The sequence below is a fragment of the Tachypleus tridentatus genome, chromosome 7, assembly GCF_004210375.1.
Source record: "Tachypleus tridentatus isolate NWPU-2018 chromosome 7, ASM421037v1, whole genome shotgun sequence".
Lineage (NCBI taxonomy): Eukaryota > Metazoa > Arthropoda > Merostomata > Xiphosura > Limulidae > Tachypleus > Tachypleus tridentatus.
Genome location: NC_134831.1, coordinates 70019960 through 70036056, shown reverse-complemented (window position 1 = coordinate 70036056; position 16097 = coordinate 70019960). Strand labels below are relative to the sequence as shown.

At 31.9% G+C, this 16097-nt stretch overlaps 1 pseudogene across 1 annotated transcript in view; it reads left to right on the top strand.

The window, feature by feature from the left end:
* Window positions 1–435: 435 nt before the first annotated feature.
* The window catches only part of LOC143255921 (protein transport protein Sec24C-like), a 57498-nt pseudogene continuing 41836 nt past the window's right edge, over window positions 436–16097 (top strand). Inside the window, exons 1-7 of the transcript XR_013030927.1 lie at window positions 436–539; window positions 858–933; window positions 2889–3026; window positions 4967–5169; window positions 9784–10410; window positions 14373–14481; window positions 15869–15996. The product of XR_013030927.1 is annotated as a protein transport protein Sec24C-like (transcript). The remainder of the gene's footprint in view (window positions 540–857; window positions 934–2888; window positions 3027–4966; window positions 5170–9783; window positions 10411–14372; window positions 14482–15868; window positions 15997–16097) is intronic.

Below are 16097 nucleotides of genomic sequence, written 5' to 3'. Positions count from 1 at the left end.
TCAGTTCCACAATTCGTTGGTAAAAGAGTAGCCCAAGTGTTGGCGATGGGTGGTGATGACTAGCTGCCTTCTCTTTAGTCTTACACTACTAAATTAGGGACGGCTAGCGCAAATAACCCTCTTGTAGCTTTGCGCGAAATTCAAAAACAAACAAACAAACATATGAAGAGTCAGCGATTGCAGGCGCAACTCCTGGGATTGATACCTGGATTGCAACTTCATTAAACTCAATGATCTGAAAACCGTGCTTTTCCTCACGTTTTAACTATTATAGCTATTAGTCGAAAAAATATTAAATTTTACTGTTATATTATATTCAGTTTAGTGGTTTGGTTTGTGCAATTTGCGATTTATCCCTGATTGTGATATCTAAAAGAAAACAAAATACAATACGCTTGCGTTGATGTTTACTTACGTGGCAGTGGCACATGCGAGGAATTTTAGTCGGTAAACTACTCGTATAAAAACTTTACATACGTGGAGCTAAAGAACGGTGATCAGAGCTTTGACAACTTTTTTAGTTGAAGTACGAGGCTGAGGTATGTACGTTAAGCATAGAATATAACCAGACAATAAATTTTAAGTTTAGTAAAATTATATACATTTTAAATATTTGTCAGTAAATACCATTTGAAATAAATATTATTTCACGATATGGTACAGAAACTTCCCACTATTAGTATTGACTACTGAGCAGTTTAAATTTAATGTCTTAATTTATTCTTACAGTTCCTGTGTCCTGCTCTCTTCTAGTAAAATTCTGCTTAAGTGTCATTGTATCTGTGAACTATAATATATGAGTTTTCCATTTATGTAAATATGCTGGTTCTTACTCTTTGTTTTTTTTGTTTCATTAGAAATTATCATCACAGACTATACCATTATCGAGTAAAACATTCCGTTTAAACTACCCACACTTAGATTTCAAGTGAAGTAAGAACAAGCTAAGATCTAATATTTCAGAGTATGTTTTTACTAGTTATGTATGTTTTAATAATCACAACTTTATCAGCCCATAAATTAAAGTTTCTTCAAGGTTATAACAGTAATAGATTACTTTCGTATCGTGTAGTTGAATTACAAAAATAAATGTCACTGTGCAACTTGTAAGCTACTCTATGTAGCTAAGATTCTTATATGAAGTTCCAACAATCTTTTTAATGTAATATTATGTACAGGTAGATCTTGTTACCTAGTTAGGTTAGCTCATAACAGCCATATACATAGTTTAAATTAAAACTCCAGACTGTTCTAAGCAGTGAGATCTTCATATTTCTCTCTCCACAATGCAACTTTTAAATTTTATATTTCTCAATATTGAAAGGTATTTTTTACATATACTATCAGTTATTCAATGTGTCATTATGAATTCGGAACCAAAATAGATTCAATTATCCAAGTAAATTAGAGTCTCCAGCAAATATAGTTGACCTACACCTGTATAATGTGACATACTTAAATTGACTTAACCTTTAGGTTCATTGTTACAACAACCAAAGATGGATGAATAAAACAGCAAATAAGAACTTCATCATCCAAATTCAAGTAACTTGTTTAGAATTTCAGTCTAGGATAATGTCAGCAGAACAAACGCAAGAAAAACAAAATAATTCTGTAACAGTTCAACAAAATTTATAAATATATTCAAAGTACAACATTTTCAGTTTCTTGTGAATCATTTCTGTTATCATTTCTGTAATACAACTGTTTTCATTATTTATAATTCGTCATGGAGTTGATATGTTTACAAATTACTATACACAGTTGTTTTAACAATGCTTATCGACTTCAGGCCTTACTAGTAGCTCTTTATCGAACTAATATCATGACAATTTACTCACTTCTATAAAAAAAATATTTTTTGATTATTTTTATTAACATTACTCTGCTAATTACATAATCATCTTTTATAGATTTTATTAGGTTCTTTACAACTGACAAATAGTTGGGCTAGTAAAGTTATTTATAGTTCATTAATTTATATGTACAGTAAACATTTATTTGGTTGTGCTATACTTCTCAAAGCTTTTATAGTTATTACATACAATGATAGTGAATGCCATTTCTAATATTAATAGCAAATATCAACTAGAAACTCCAACTGAAATTCAGTTTTGGTTACAGTGTGCTCAAACACACTGCTGACAGTATTCAGACTGCTCTATTCTAGCTTATTAGGTCAGGTAAGGTAATTTTAGAGCCAGTCTTGGTTCATCACTTTACTTTTGAGAAATAATTTTCATGATATGAATTCAACATTTACCACAACTACCACCCACAGATATTAAACAGTTTCTCTCAGCTACAGTAATAAAATAATACTAAATATCCAAAACCTAAATACACGTTAAACATTAAGAAAATGTTAAATTCTAATATTTCATTTTATATAATCACTACTAATTAACACCAAGGCCAGTCATCTCTCTGCGGATCACATAAATTGCAGTGTTAAGATGATACTGTTATAGGTATTGACAATATATATCCATGTAACTTCTTTAATATGCAATTTTTCATGTTCCTTAAATTTGAAAATAATCTATTTATTAGTATAATTTGCTATTTTCTATCAATCCAGCTATTAATGTACTTTTTAATATTTTTAACTTTCTGAAAGAACAAATGCAGTATGCAACAAAATTAACATAAATGTACAAACACAGAATTTCCAAGTTAAGTACCTTTAAAAGTAAATGACCAAAGAAGGAAAAATAATACTGTAGAATGAGCTTGATTAAACAATAAAAAAAATCTTTTGGCATACAACAAACAAGGAAAGCCACATTTTGTAGCTTATGCATCAGTAAGTAAACATTTCTAAACTTCTAAATGATGTAAGTATTGGATTATTTAATAATTTGATTTTGTCTCTCTTATTCCTGTAGTTTACTTGTTAAAAAAGACGATGAACCCTCAATACATCAGTATGCAACAACCACCACAGATGTCTAATCAAAATGTGCTGTCTATGCAACCAACTTCTGAAAATATTTGCAATGGTATAAACAGCCAACAAGAAGCAGGTGATACATTGCTTAAAATGATTTGTAGGTTTACAAAAACATTAAGATTTAGAATGAACAATAAACTATTTACCCTATCAATATCATCATCTAACTGCCTGAACAACCCACATTTTACCTGTTCAAAACAAATTTTTTTATCTTTCTCATACATAAAATTATTCAACAAAATGTTGTAAGAAATTCAAACGTTAATTCCAACACAAACACACAAGGGATTTGATTATGTTCTACTTAGTGTTTTGCTATACAGTGTTCTTGTTTTTTTTCATGAAAAAATTACATACAAATTTGATCAAATTAGCAAAATGTCAACTGTTTAAAAAGTAAATATACTCCTTCAATTTAACTAAAATTTAGCTAAAAGTTTAATTTTGAATTTTGTCTTGTGTTATTAAGAGTCGTCTTTAAATACAAAGTTTTTATTAGCATGAGTATCTGCTTTTTGATATTTAAAGCTTAATTATTGAGAATTCCAAAAATAAAGCAAATTGCAGTTAAGTGATCTTCAAAATACTGTGTGCCTATTGTATTTGGTTGGAAGGACAGATGTAGTAATATGTTGCAGGATGAATAAAAAGGGGAGAAGGTTTGATGTGAAGACAGGCAAGAATAAACACTGTATTATTGAAGAATACAGAAAAAAGTTATTCAAGATGAAGGATTGTTTAGTGGAGGACTGTTACAATATACTATGTTAAAATAATTGGATAAATGTAAATAAAATAAAATTAGTTAGGCAAAAAAAAAAGCCAACATATTTAATGAAATAAAATTGAAATACTTTACAATCTAAACATGTAGCATTTCAGGGAGAAGACCCTTTACAATTTAAAATATAACAAAGTAAAGCTTTTAAAAGTCATAAAAACATAAGACAAAGACTTTAAGAATACAAAAATCATAAAAATAACATACAAATATACAAAATATTATTTTAAATATGATTCAAAAGACTGGGATTTCACACCAAATAAATATATTTATGAAATCAATTAATATACTTCACAAAAATATATAAAATAATCTTTTGATTTAATATATGGTTACATATATCAGAAGATATGAATTGGCAGGATATAATAAAATAGGCAACATATAGACAGGGAAACATGAAATGGAGACAAAATTAAACAAACAGTGTCACATTGTAATTTATTCTAGTGCAAATTGCAGTTAGCACATGATGTAATCATAAACAACTTGAACATTTGGTATTTTTTTCTGTCTTTACTGCATATGTGGTACAATTTTTTTTGAAAAATAAAACTTGCACTGTTTTTTGGGTTGGTAACATCACACAGTTTTCATAAAATATCATGACAGAAAAATCAATTATAGTTTAACATAAACAGCAATAATACACTCATTAGGATAACTGAGTGAACTGAAAAGTTTCGAAGGAAGAAAACTTTTCAGTACTGTTCATTGTAGAGTTGGTGAGATGTTTAATAAATATGTATCCTTTTCTATTTGGATATAATTTGACCACAGAGGTCTGACTGCTGTAGATCTTATACCAATTGGGAAAGAAGTGAATGTTTTAAAAACAAGCAACCTACAATTAGTTCTATCCATTGAAATAGAAAAATTTAAAACTTGAATATTACTGGGTTAAAAGTTTTAGTGTGAATTATGAACTGTTTGAATTAGCAGTAACTTTTATGATACTTTTGAAAGTTAAAGTAATAGAAATAGTTTAATGGAAAGCAACTTGGCACTCAAGAATGTCATACTGATTTCAATATATACAAAGGGATACTATGCTTATTACAATTAACTAATGTAGAAGTGTCTTAACAAAAGGTCGTGTTTAACCATTTCAGCCATTTAAATTCAAATTGAGTGCACTGTTATTTTATAATTAAAATGGTTGAAAAACAAATGAAATTTTAAGACTTGGTTTTAAAAAGTTAATTCCATTTACTTTTACACTGCAGGCACACCAAATTCAGAATATGGATTGCATCCTGCTAGTAAACAAACACCATTTCATAATCACAGTGTTCCAATATGTTATAGTCAGAATGGTCTTACACCACAAAGACAGCCACAACCTCCCTGTTCAGATTTTCAACAGCTAAAATTTACATCTGCTGTGCCTCCAGGAACACAGTTTCATCCTACAACTGTTCCCGAGAAGGTATGATTAAAAGGGTTTTGTGTTGAATTTGGTATATTTCTAGTCTGCCCAATTACAGATCCACTCTACCCTGAGGACAAACATTGAATTACAAAATGTTTAGAAAATAAATTCATATTCAGTCTTCAAAATAGCCCTCTTGGTTTCTCAATAGTTAGTCTGAGGGCTTAGATCACTACAAATCAGGTTATGATAGTTACAGTAGGACAACACAGAGTCATGATGAAACTTTGTAAAATGGATGGCAGCTGCCTGTTGTGGAGACACAAGTGTAGAGGACGACATTTTGAAAGTCTTCTGCCTTTCTTTTTATCAGGTCAGTTTGTGTGTAGGTGTTGTCAGTATTTTATAGTGTCCTGTTGGATTGTGGAGAGTATTTTATAATTGGTTGGCTTGTCACTGTTTCTAATTGGAGGAGAGATTGCCTGTAGATTCAACCAATGGCAGCCATAGGTTACTCACATCTAATATGGAATATCTATTTAGTGAAGGTTCAATAGTGTTAATATAAAATGATTCTTTGATTTTTCTTCCAGAATTTGTCTGTGTTGATGATTCTAGTTTTCTCCCAGTTTATTCTGTATCCAGTTGACGTGGTATGCTCTGCAATGAAAATTCTGTGTACCTGCTACGATACATACATTGGAGAAACAGGAAGAAAACTTGTGCTGAGAATAAAAGAACACAAAGATAGTACAAGACTCATGAAGACACAAAATTCAGCCATTCCTCCAATCAAAAACAGTGATAATCCAACCAATCATAACATACTATCCACAATCCATCAGGACATTATAAAAAGACCGACAACACCTACACACACGTTGTCCTGAAGACAAAAGGCAGAAGACTTTCAAAATGTCATCCTCTACACTTGTGTCTCCACAACAGGCAGTTGCCATCCATTCTAGAAAGTTTCATCGTGAATACTCTGCCTAAAAAAATCTATCAAATAATGCAGTCAGTTTTGTAGCTTTGTTCTCAACAGCAAAGACAAACAAAATCTTCCACAAAAATACTTCAGAGCTCTTTATTATAATATATTTGAACACCTTAGAAGTTAATTTTTTGAAACTTACCATTTTACAATTACTGTAATTATGCTGTCTTGGAACCTGTTAGAGCAAAATCTTATAGGCTGGCATGTGGTGAAATACAAATATGTGACTATGATTTTATTTATGTCACATTGCTTGGAGATACCATGTTTTTATCTATTAGGGTTAGGCTTCACATGTTTGTACCCACCTATACATTTGTGCTTGTGCATAATTTCTGGTCTCACCTTCACATAAGATATTCTGTATTTATATGGATTTATCAAATCGGAACTCTTGCATTTTGTTTAAACCTCTTGGTTTGTTCTAAACATACTTCCACCTTCTGTCCTGGTTTTACGTGAGTGGATGATGCCTTATGAAAGTGAACATTGGATACTATTTAGTAGCTAGTTGTACATTAACATGTACTTTCCCACCTCTGCATGCACAGTTTTATATGGCATTAAAGGTAAATGAGGTGTACATCTGTTCTCAGTAGATATCTCATAGCTTTAATAAGGATGAGGAACATTTACATTTTTATTTGTTTATTTTCTCTCTTATTTTGTTGCTCCTTCCCATTGCACTGTTTTCAAGTTGAGTCATTGTTGGATCTTTCTTCAGTTCTCCCTGAGTGCCCACTGATTTAGCTGGTTTCATTACTTGCTATCTTTTTTTTAGAATAGATGAAATAAGACTAAAACTCCAGGAATATATCCTATGATACTTTTTTGACTTGGCTGCTGCTCTGCCAAGAACTTTCTATTATAAGAATGAAACACAGTATACCTCCTATCTAGTTATGCTACCACCTGTGCTTTTATCATTTGCTCCACAGGTAAGCTTGGTGCTACCTTAAATTATCTTTCCTTTGTAGAAATTAATGTTAGTTAAGGTACCCTGTAGAGAAGAATATCTTCTCTGTGAATGTTCTTAGATACAGTCTTTATATAAGGCTGATCCACTCCATTGACTTTCTCTCTGGTCCAGTTCTTCAAACATTTCTAGTTTTGGACTTTATAGTTCGATTTTGTTTGACCATTTCTTTAGTGGGGTCTGGTTTATTACCATCCAGCCCTCTACCTTTAACCTGTTTTTGTATAATCTTAACTCTTCCTGGTTCCTGAATTATTTTCATTGTGGGGATTCTGACTTTCAGTATTTCAGAGGTAAGTCTACCTGATTTTAATCTTTAATATTAAAATGAATTTTCAATGGGAACTTACTTTCTGAATACTTTCTCACTGACATCCTGTCAACAGTATAAGTAGGTTTCTTTTGTGACAGCAAGATAGAAGTCTGAACTATGGTGGGAAAGTAGATCTTATGTAAGAGTTCCTGATCAGTGTCTGTAATAAGTTGCATGAAAGGTAAAAAACTTATGAACAAGTGATGTGTGCACTACATTGTGTTGATATCATTCAGAACTTGAGTTATGTTAAGAGCAAACTGAGAAAGGAGGCCTTCGGTATTTCAAAAGAAAATGTCTGTTTGGAATTCGTTATCACAAAAATGTAAAAATTGTGTGTGTTTATTTCATTGTTTCATTTTCTTCATATTATGTTTCACATTTGTGTCTGTCTGAATGGTACTTAATTGTCACATCTTATATACTGTATTTCCTCCCATTAACTGGCCTTAAATTAAAGTTTCACATATTTTCCCCTTTTGTTTTTCTCTTTCGCTTTGTTCTTCTTTGTATTTTATAACCTAGCTAAGTTTTTATGTTCTAGTTTTATACAGGGTGTTTGGAAAGTCACTGTGCATTTATATATGTATGATTACAAAACTGCACAGTGACTTTCCGAACACCCTGTATTATATAGATCAATATTAAAATCAGTCTTATCTCAGAATTTTTTCTATTATAGTTAACTCTGGTTATTCTTGTGAATTTGTAATGTGCAAATATTACATATCTTACTTTCCAATAACATGTATTTCATATCTACAAAATTGTCAAGTTTTTTGTGCTCTAATTTTGGAGCATAGTTAATCAGATGGAAATTGCATATAAACTTAGACTGAGATGTTATTTTTTGTTGGTTATTCATTAATTTACAGGATGGTTGCATTGTGTTTAGCTTGACTTTCTCAATGAGAGATGTCTTTGAAACCTGCCATTTGGAGCAGAGGTATTCTTGCATTTTAGAGGGACAGTGCTTTGTGATTGTAAATTTTGGTTCCTTTCAGGTGAGATTTGTTCTGATCTTTGAGGAGAGTGAACTTCTGAAGGTGTGAAGAACTATGAAGTTTCATGTCTTTATATATTGTCTGTAATTAACCTGAATGTACAGTTTGTTTCTTCTTTTACTTATAACACTTGTCATAACCCAATGTTTTATTTTCATAAGAAATTAAAGCATTAAATGTCATTGAAACTACATCATTGTTTTGTCTTTTAGATTAATCTACTTTGAAACAACTAACCTCACTTTTTCTTCCACATACTGAATTTACAAAGCTCTCATTTTTTGTAGAAATTAGATAAATGTGTACAGATATACCCTTGAAATTTCATGAGTTTCAGCAGCTTCTACATATTTGTTAATGTCTCGCATTTTATCAGCTTCAGTGTATTGTCACCTTGCTATTCCATTTATTTAGGTGTTTGGTGACATGTTTTCTTTTCTCCACACTAGTTAACTGTTTCAGATATCATTGGAATTCACTGGCCTCCATAATGTTTTTATTCTTCTGGGAGTGCCCAGTTAAGATAGTTGTAATTGCTGTTATGAATATACCACCAGTTACTTCAAATGTTCAAATTTCTTTTTTTTCACTTATATTCCACCCTTGTTTCATGGCTTCAAAGCAGAAGATTTTTTTGAACACCATCATCATATTAATACATAACTTCTGTAGCTGTTTTGTATTCTGAGGAAACTTTTTCTTTGCCATTTTATGAGAATGATGCCTTATATTTTTCGTTTTTATTTGGCATATTTATTGCTTTGCTTTTGTTGGTTGGGTGTAAGATTCATATGGACTGTTAGAACACATACGAGTCTGAATTTGACCATAGCAACCTACCACAAGCTTTTATGGCTTTCTGGTGACTTTTAGGAAGTAATTCAGTTGTCTACTTTGTTGAAGAATATTGCATCCTCTTCACTCTTACATTTAACTTCTCATTTAATTTTGGCATTATAGTATATTAAAAATATTTAGGTATGATCTGAGTTGAAAATGAAGGCTGATGTTTGTGATGTAAACAAGTGGAATCATATATTAAAACAATAATATAGCAGTTATTGGAAAAGGCTTAGTAGAGTAGACATTATAAAGATTTATAATATGCTAAGTATTGCTTAAATATTACTTTTTATATTTTCAGATGTTTATCCAGTTTTCACATAACTTTTAGAAGTTCTTAATACAGTTATTACCAATGACTATCTTGTAATCATTATTAGAGATGTGTACCAAAGTAATTCTATCCATTTTAGGTAGTTATATCTTTTTAACATTCAAAGTGTTAATGTGTTTCATTAGTTTGAATTTGTTTTTAAAGCACATTTAAGACATGATTAATCTTTAGATTACTATCTCATTAAAATGTTTTGCTCTTCAGTTGATTCAGCACATTGAGCCAGCAGGCCCCCAGTATTCACAATTAACTGGATATTCAACACCTCATCCGACAGTTCAGGGAATAGCTTCTTTGCAAAGACCAGGAGTTGGAGAATCTTTTTCTCCTGGTACATCTGCCCCACAACACTTTGAACCAAGCCCACTGAAGAAATTGCCTGCTTCATCATTATTCCAACAAATGCTACCAGGTGGCAGACCTCCTTTTCCCCATGGTTCTTCAGGTCACTATGGTCAACCACAAAGACATTATGTTTCACAAACAGATTCAGTGTCGTCTTATTCTAAAACTGCACAGTATCCTGAGCATTTGAGTGCAAATGTTTCTTCATTTCCAAGTTTACCTTCCCTTCCACACCAGTTTTCTAATGTTGGACCTTCAAAAGCTAACCAATCAATGAATTCTTTCTTACCCTGCAATCAGGCAAATGGCCCAATATCAAGTGGTCCACCCCTACCAGTTCCAGGGGTACAGTCTCCGTTTCCTCATACACAGTCTCTTCAACAACCTCCCAAAGAACCTCAGTATCCAGCAATGCCACAGGTTCAAATGGGATCTACAGCTCATCAGCTCAGAGGGATGATGGATCCTAATCACTTGCCAAGCTGTGTAAGTCTGATAATGTCTAAACTTGTACAATACTATTTGATAATTTTTATTAAAAAAAAGTGTGTAAGTAAAATGTAATGACAGTAAAAAGGACTTGTGGATTCTCAACTGGTGCACATCCTTGGCTGTATTAACTATATTGAAGTTTGTTGTTGTTGTGAAGATGTTGGATTTAGTATATGTTCAGTATTTTTGGAGTATGTTCTTTTATATCAGTGAATAACCACCAATGAATAATGTATTTTTTTTCCTTGAAAAATACTTTCTTGAGAAGAAAATTTCTTATAGGCATAATTTACTTGACATAGTTAATTATTTCCTAATCAAATGTGAATACAGCCCTGTATGAGGCAAAATTATTTCAGTTGTTTTATTTTTTAACAGTACATTGTGGAATAAGTAAAATCAAGTAATTCTTAACACTGTAACTAATTTTACCAGAATTTTGTTGATAATGCTACCCATGACTCACTGATTCATTGGCACACTTAAGATTTCTGGTAATTCTTCAGACAATGCCCAAAACATATACTGTCCCTAGGTAATGCCACCATAATGAGAAAAATGATTTGTATTACAGTTAATAGCTGAGGATAAATAGCAGTTGAAGATTCATTGAAATATTTTAATTTTAATTAAGTTGTCTATAAACAAGTAAACTTTTTCTTTTTTAGGATGTTCACTTACCTCTTCAAACAGAAATGCTATCCTTCTTAAACATGCTATAAGATTTGCATGTCACTAGGTAGGAGGTAATTCCTACCTAAATTTGCATTTAACATGAACTGTGCTGGTGCATGATGATATTGCATGACAAAAGCCCTCTACCATTAAGAGAGAAACACAAAGGTCATGCACAGTAACTACCCCTCTTCACTTAAACTCATGATAACATCATTCTTTTCCTCAACACTCTATTGAACATACAGGTTTAAATCTTGTTTGGTTTCAATTTGATAACTTTTGCATTGATTAATGAAACTTTGTTTTTCATTATATTTTGGCTTTTGTATTCACAACTTTAGTTTATTATAATGATTCTCAAATGATGATAACTTGTAATTTGTTGTCTTCACACAGGTCCTATTTCTACAATAGATTTATCGGGACTATGGACTGAGGAGATCATCTTGGCCATTGTGCAACATTTTGTGGACACTATCGTGCATGCTAGGCATTTGGTTCCCATCCATGACATTCCTTCACTTCATTTTGTATTTGAGCAGGAGGAACATGAATTTGATTGCCTGTTCCTTCCTCCTGGTTCTGCATTGGGTACCTTCCTACAAGGTACAATAATCCACTATATTATTCCTTTCCCACTACAACAGGGTGGTTTATTCCCCTATATTCTTCACTCTCTTCCACTCATTTTTGTTAAACTAACTTCCTCATCCAAATCCCATGTGTAACTGGGACCTTAATATAATTTTGCATGCTGTCATGTGTGACCATTTCAGTTGTTGGCTCCTTGCTTCTCATCTTTCTCTTGAGACTTATTTACTCCTCTTTCTTGCTCATGTTTGCTATCATTCAGATATCTGTGCAGTCACTTCTTGTTAGACTCTCTTCAGTCTCACTTAAATACTTTCTACCCAGATTGGTTTTTCCTTTCTAAAACTTCAGCTGCTAGGGAAGGTGACTACATTTTTTCTCCTATATCCCTCCCTTCTGTCACTCACCATTATAAATTTTCAGACCTGAATCGGCCATTGTATCTAGTCTGGGCTGTTTAATGTTATGTATCACACACTTCTCTTTTTTGGGTCCCCATTATTGTTTTTTTTTTTTTGTACTCTGGAACTTCTATTCTTCCACAGATGTTTCTCTTTCTACCCTTACCAAATGGCTCCGTCAGTTTCTTCAGTTGGTATATTCTTTCCTGAATGTAAGTATTTGCAGGCTTTTCCACCTTTCTTTACCTCACATTTGTCACCTGACCTGTTCTCTTGTTTTCCATTTTTTCCTATCTTTGTACAAAATCCTCCAAGTTAGAATATGGATAACTCTCTCCATGTTCAACTCTCACAGTCTATACTATCTTGCTGTTTCCTCTCCTGCCTAATTTTGACTTATTTTGGTTGTCATTCTTCAGTCAACCCAATTGTACATTTACTTTTTCAGTTTCTCCTTTACATTTATTACAATTCTGTCAGGTGTTGCTATCTAAAGTATGCTAATTTCCAAAAATTTGCATTGTGCCAGGATAACAGAAAGCACTCAAACCATTTGCTTTGGCTCAACGACTACTAACTATGAGATAAATTGTTCAACAACACCATTCAAGGTACTGTTGTGGCATACATACTTAGTCAGTTGTTCAATCCAGGCTTTAACAATTCATTCACTATCATCGAAAAAGATAGCATTAGAGAAGTGTTCTGCCCACTTCTTTGTCTTATGCTTGTTGGTTTTTAAAAATAAGCTCACCCGTTGTACAATTTCCAGTGAAAGATATTTTCAGCTGGTGGTTCAGTGGGAATCTGAGCATTTCTGCAGGTCTCTCCAATGCAAATACTCTACCCATTTTTTTGAATTGAACAAAGGAGACCCTTGCCATTTACCAGTTCCTAGCTCTTGGGGTCATGGACCAAGGATAGTCCTTACTGGTTGGGCTTTTCACAATACAGTGGGAAGTGGGGCATTGATAACACTGTCAGTGTAGTACAAGTTACCCCAAAAAAGAAATACCAAAAAATCTATTTTGCCTTCCTTCTGCAGTCGAAGTCTGTTCATTAAAGTGCACACATGGTACAATCTGATTGTGTCCAAACTACACTGCACATATTGGCTTGCTGACCACTAGTGTTAAAGTGCTCAGATGCTCATGTTCTCATTCTGCTTGTCCTTGCAATACTTGAAACTCATTTGCCATTCCTTCTCTAACATTCCAAGTGAAACATATTTGTTAGCCAAAATGAGAAGCTGTTTCCCATGGATATGTCCATCAGATATCACACTTCGTGGGCTTCCCTTTGGATGCTTTCTGAAGGGAGCTTATCTAGATAAGTATTTCTACAGGCTGTAAATATGTGTAGGATTCTATCATATCTTTGTGAAAAGCAGTCATCATCTTAAACGTTAACATTTTCCTTATCTGAAAATGTATTTCCAATAGGTACTTACCATTTTACATATTTTCACTCGTACACCCTCCTCCATTTCCAGTCCATATTATTTCTTCTTGTCTCCTGAAATAATGTACAGTACCTTCCCCTATGCATTTTGTGTTGCCCTCTTATCAGCGAAGAGCCTTCGTTGCATGTTGATGTCACCACGAACCAACACAGTTCATAATATACGCATGAATTTAGGTGGGAATTACGTCAAGGCTAATGGCATACAAATCTCATAGGTAGACACACATGGAAGATGCATATCTGTTTGTGGATGTGAATATGTACTGAAAGTATATCTTCAGATTAGGAAAATGTTAATTTGTAACTAAAGCTGAACACAAGTCAGCAAATATTGGTTCTTCTCCCTCTCCTTAAACTTTAAGCATGCTCATTTTCACTTTTTATAGTTTTCGTAAGTATCTAGAATTCTCTGTTTTCTTTCATGTATATCAAAAGTTAAATACATAAAAATTTTAATTGTAATTCAAATCATCACAGAACAAATGTGTTGTAAGCTCAGTTGTCCTGTGATTAATAAAGTGTCAGTTTTGATTAAGCTTATTTGTAGGTGTTCTGTTGGGAATAAAATGAGAAAAACTTTATAAAAATTAGGAGGTTAGATGTGCCTAATAAAAAAAAAATTCAAAGGACATAAAAACTTCTTTTGTTAAAGAAATCAGAATCCACAATATTATTAACTGATTTTTACTTAAAATTATACTACTGTGAAAATAATGTTCGGTTGTTATTTGAATTAAGTTTGTAACTATTTTGTGTATATTTTGTATTGGTATTTATTCTAGTGTGTAACAAAAAATAAAAGCTGTAATTTGCATTTATAAGATTCAAGTGATAGAAGATGACAGAAAGGAAAGAAGTGGTATGTTTTTTACCAACATAAAAGGAAAAGTTCCACCGTTAGTTACTACAGATTTCACTGTTAAGGATGAAGGTAAGTTTTTAGAATACTGTGTACACATCTCTTGTAAGAAATATTTTAAAACATCTATTTCTATTAGAATTTTTACTAGTCTACTTAATTTTGCTATTTAAGAACTTTTATACAAAAAGATATATTTTTCATTGGTTGTATCTAAAATCTTTATAATTACCTTAAATATTTGAAAAATTATATTGAAGATCAAAGGTTAAATTACTGCAGTCTTAATAGTTCAGTTAGTATAAGGTATTCTTGATCATGAGAACAGTCAGACATTCAGAATTTTGATAATTTATTTTCAAATCTGGATACATTACAGTTATTTCTGCTTTTTCTGTACACATAATGTCAGTAAATTTGCTTACTTTTAAAGAAATATAATGATCAAGCTAGTTGTGGGAAGATTGGTCTTAAATCATTTCTGTCTTCTAAGGACAATAAAACATATTTGTAATTAGTTTGAAATGTTTTTAAATTTATTTTCATTCTCACTGTTGAAAACATTGAGGAACATTTGAGGAACACAAAACTAGTCAACAGCTTCTGGTGCTTTTTATAAAAGACTGACATATCTTTCTTATCTACCTAAGATTTTTTTGCCTTTTTTTTTTTTGGTGTGTTGTACCATAATATAGATTTTATATATGGTTATATTCTATGTTTTTTTATCTTCTACTGTCTGAATATACTAAATATTAGTTTTACTGTTGACTGTGAAAATTTATTTGTATTTTTAAAATCTTAATATACTTATGATTTGCAAGATGTTTAAATATATTATTTACCTTATGTTCTGGTATAAAATCATGTGAAAAATCTTGTGAAATAAGAGACAAGTATGGGAAAATGTTTTTTTAAAAATGGATGTTTGCTGGGCTTGATCATATCACGATTTGATTTTGTGGCAAAAACACTGGGATGCCAAATTGTTTCACTTGTGCCTTTTTGACCATGGAGTACATAGTTTGTGACAATATTATAAACTTTCAATAATTTATGAATACAAAATTAGTTTTTTTCAGGTGCTCTAAGCATGGCCATAAAAATTTCTAGATGCCATAAGAGATTTTTTATTGTCATAATAAACAGGATTTCCTCTCCCCCCCCAAACATAATTTGTCAGTTTATCGCTTCTTTCTCTCTAATTTCGTTAGTATTTACAATTATTATAATATTGTTATTATGGGAGTGGTGGAAAGCAAATTTTGTTCTGGAGATTAGTTATTCAAATACTAAAGTGAATTTTAATGACTTATTGCAACTTGTGAGTGTCAGAAAAGTATTTGATGACATTTTTTGATACATGAATAAATTGAAATATGTGTAAATGTTTTTCAATTTAGATAGTATTCATCTACAGCTAATGTGATTATAACTTAATTTTCTGAATTGTTTCCAGGGAATTGCAGCCCTCGTTTTATAAGATCCACAATCTACAGTGTTCCTACAACATTTGAAATGTTGAAACAGACAGCTATTCCCTTTGCTATAACAATAAGTCCATTTGCTAAACTGAAGAAAGGAGAAGTGGGTATTTTTTCTTCGTTATTGTTAACTTTATTACATAGGTTTTTGGATAAGGAAATTACATATTGGTAGTGACATACTTGGAAGAAAGCACACTTTTT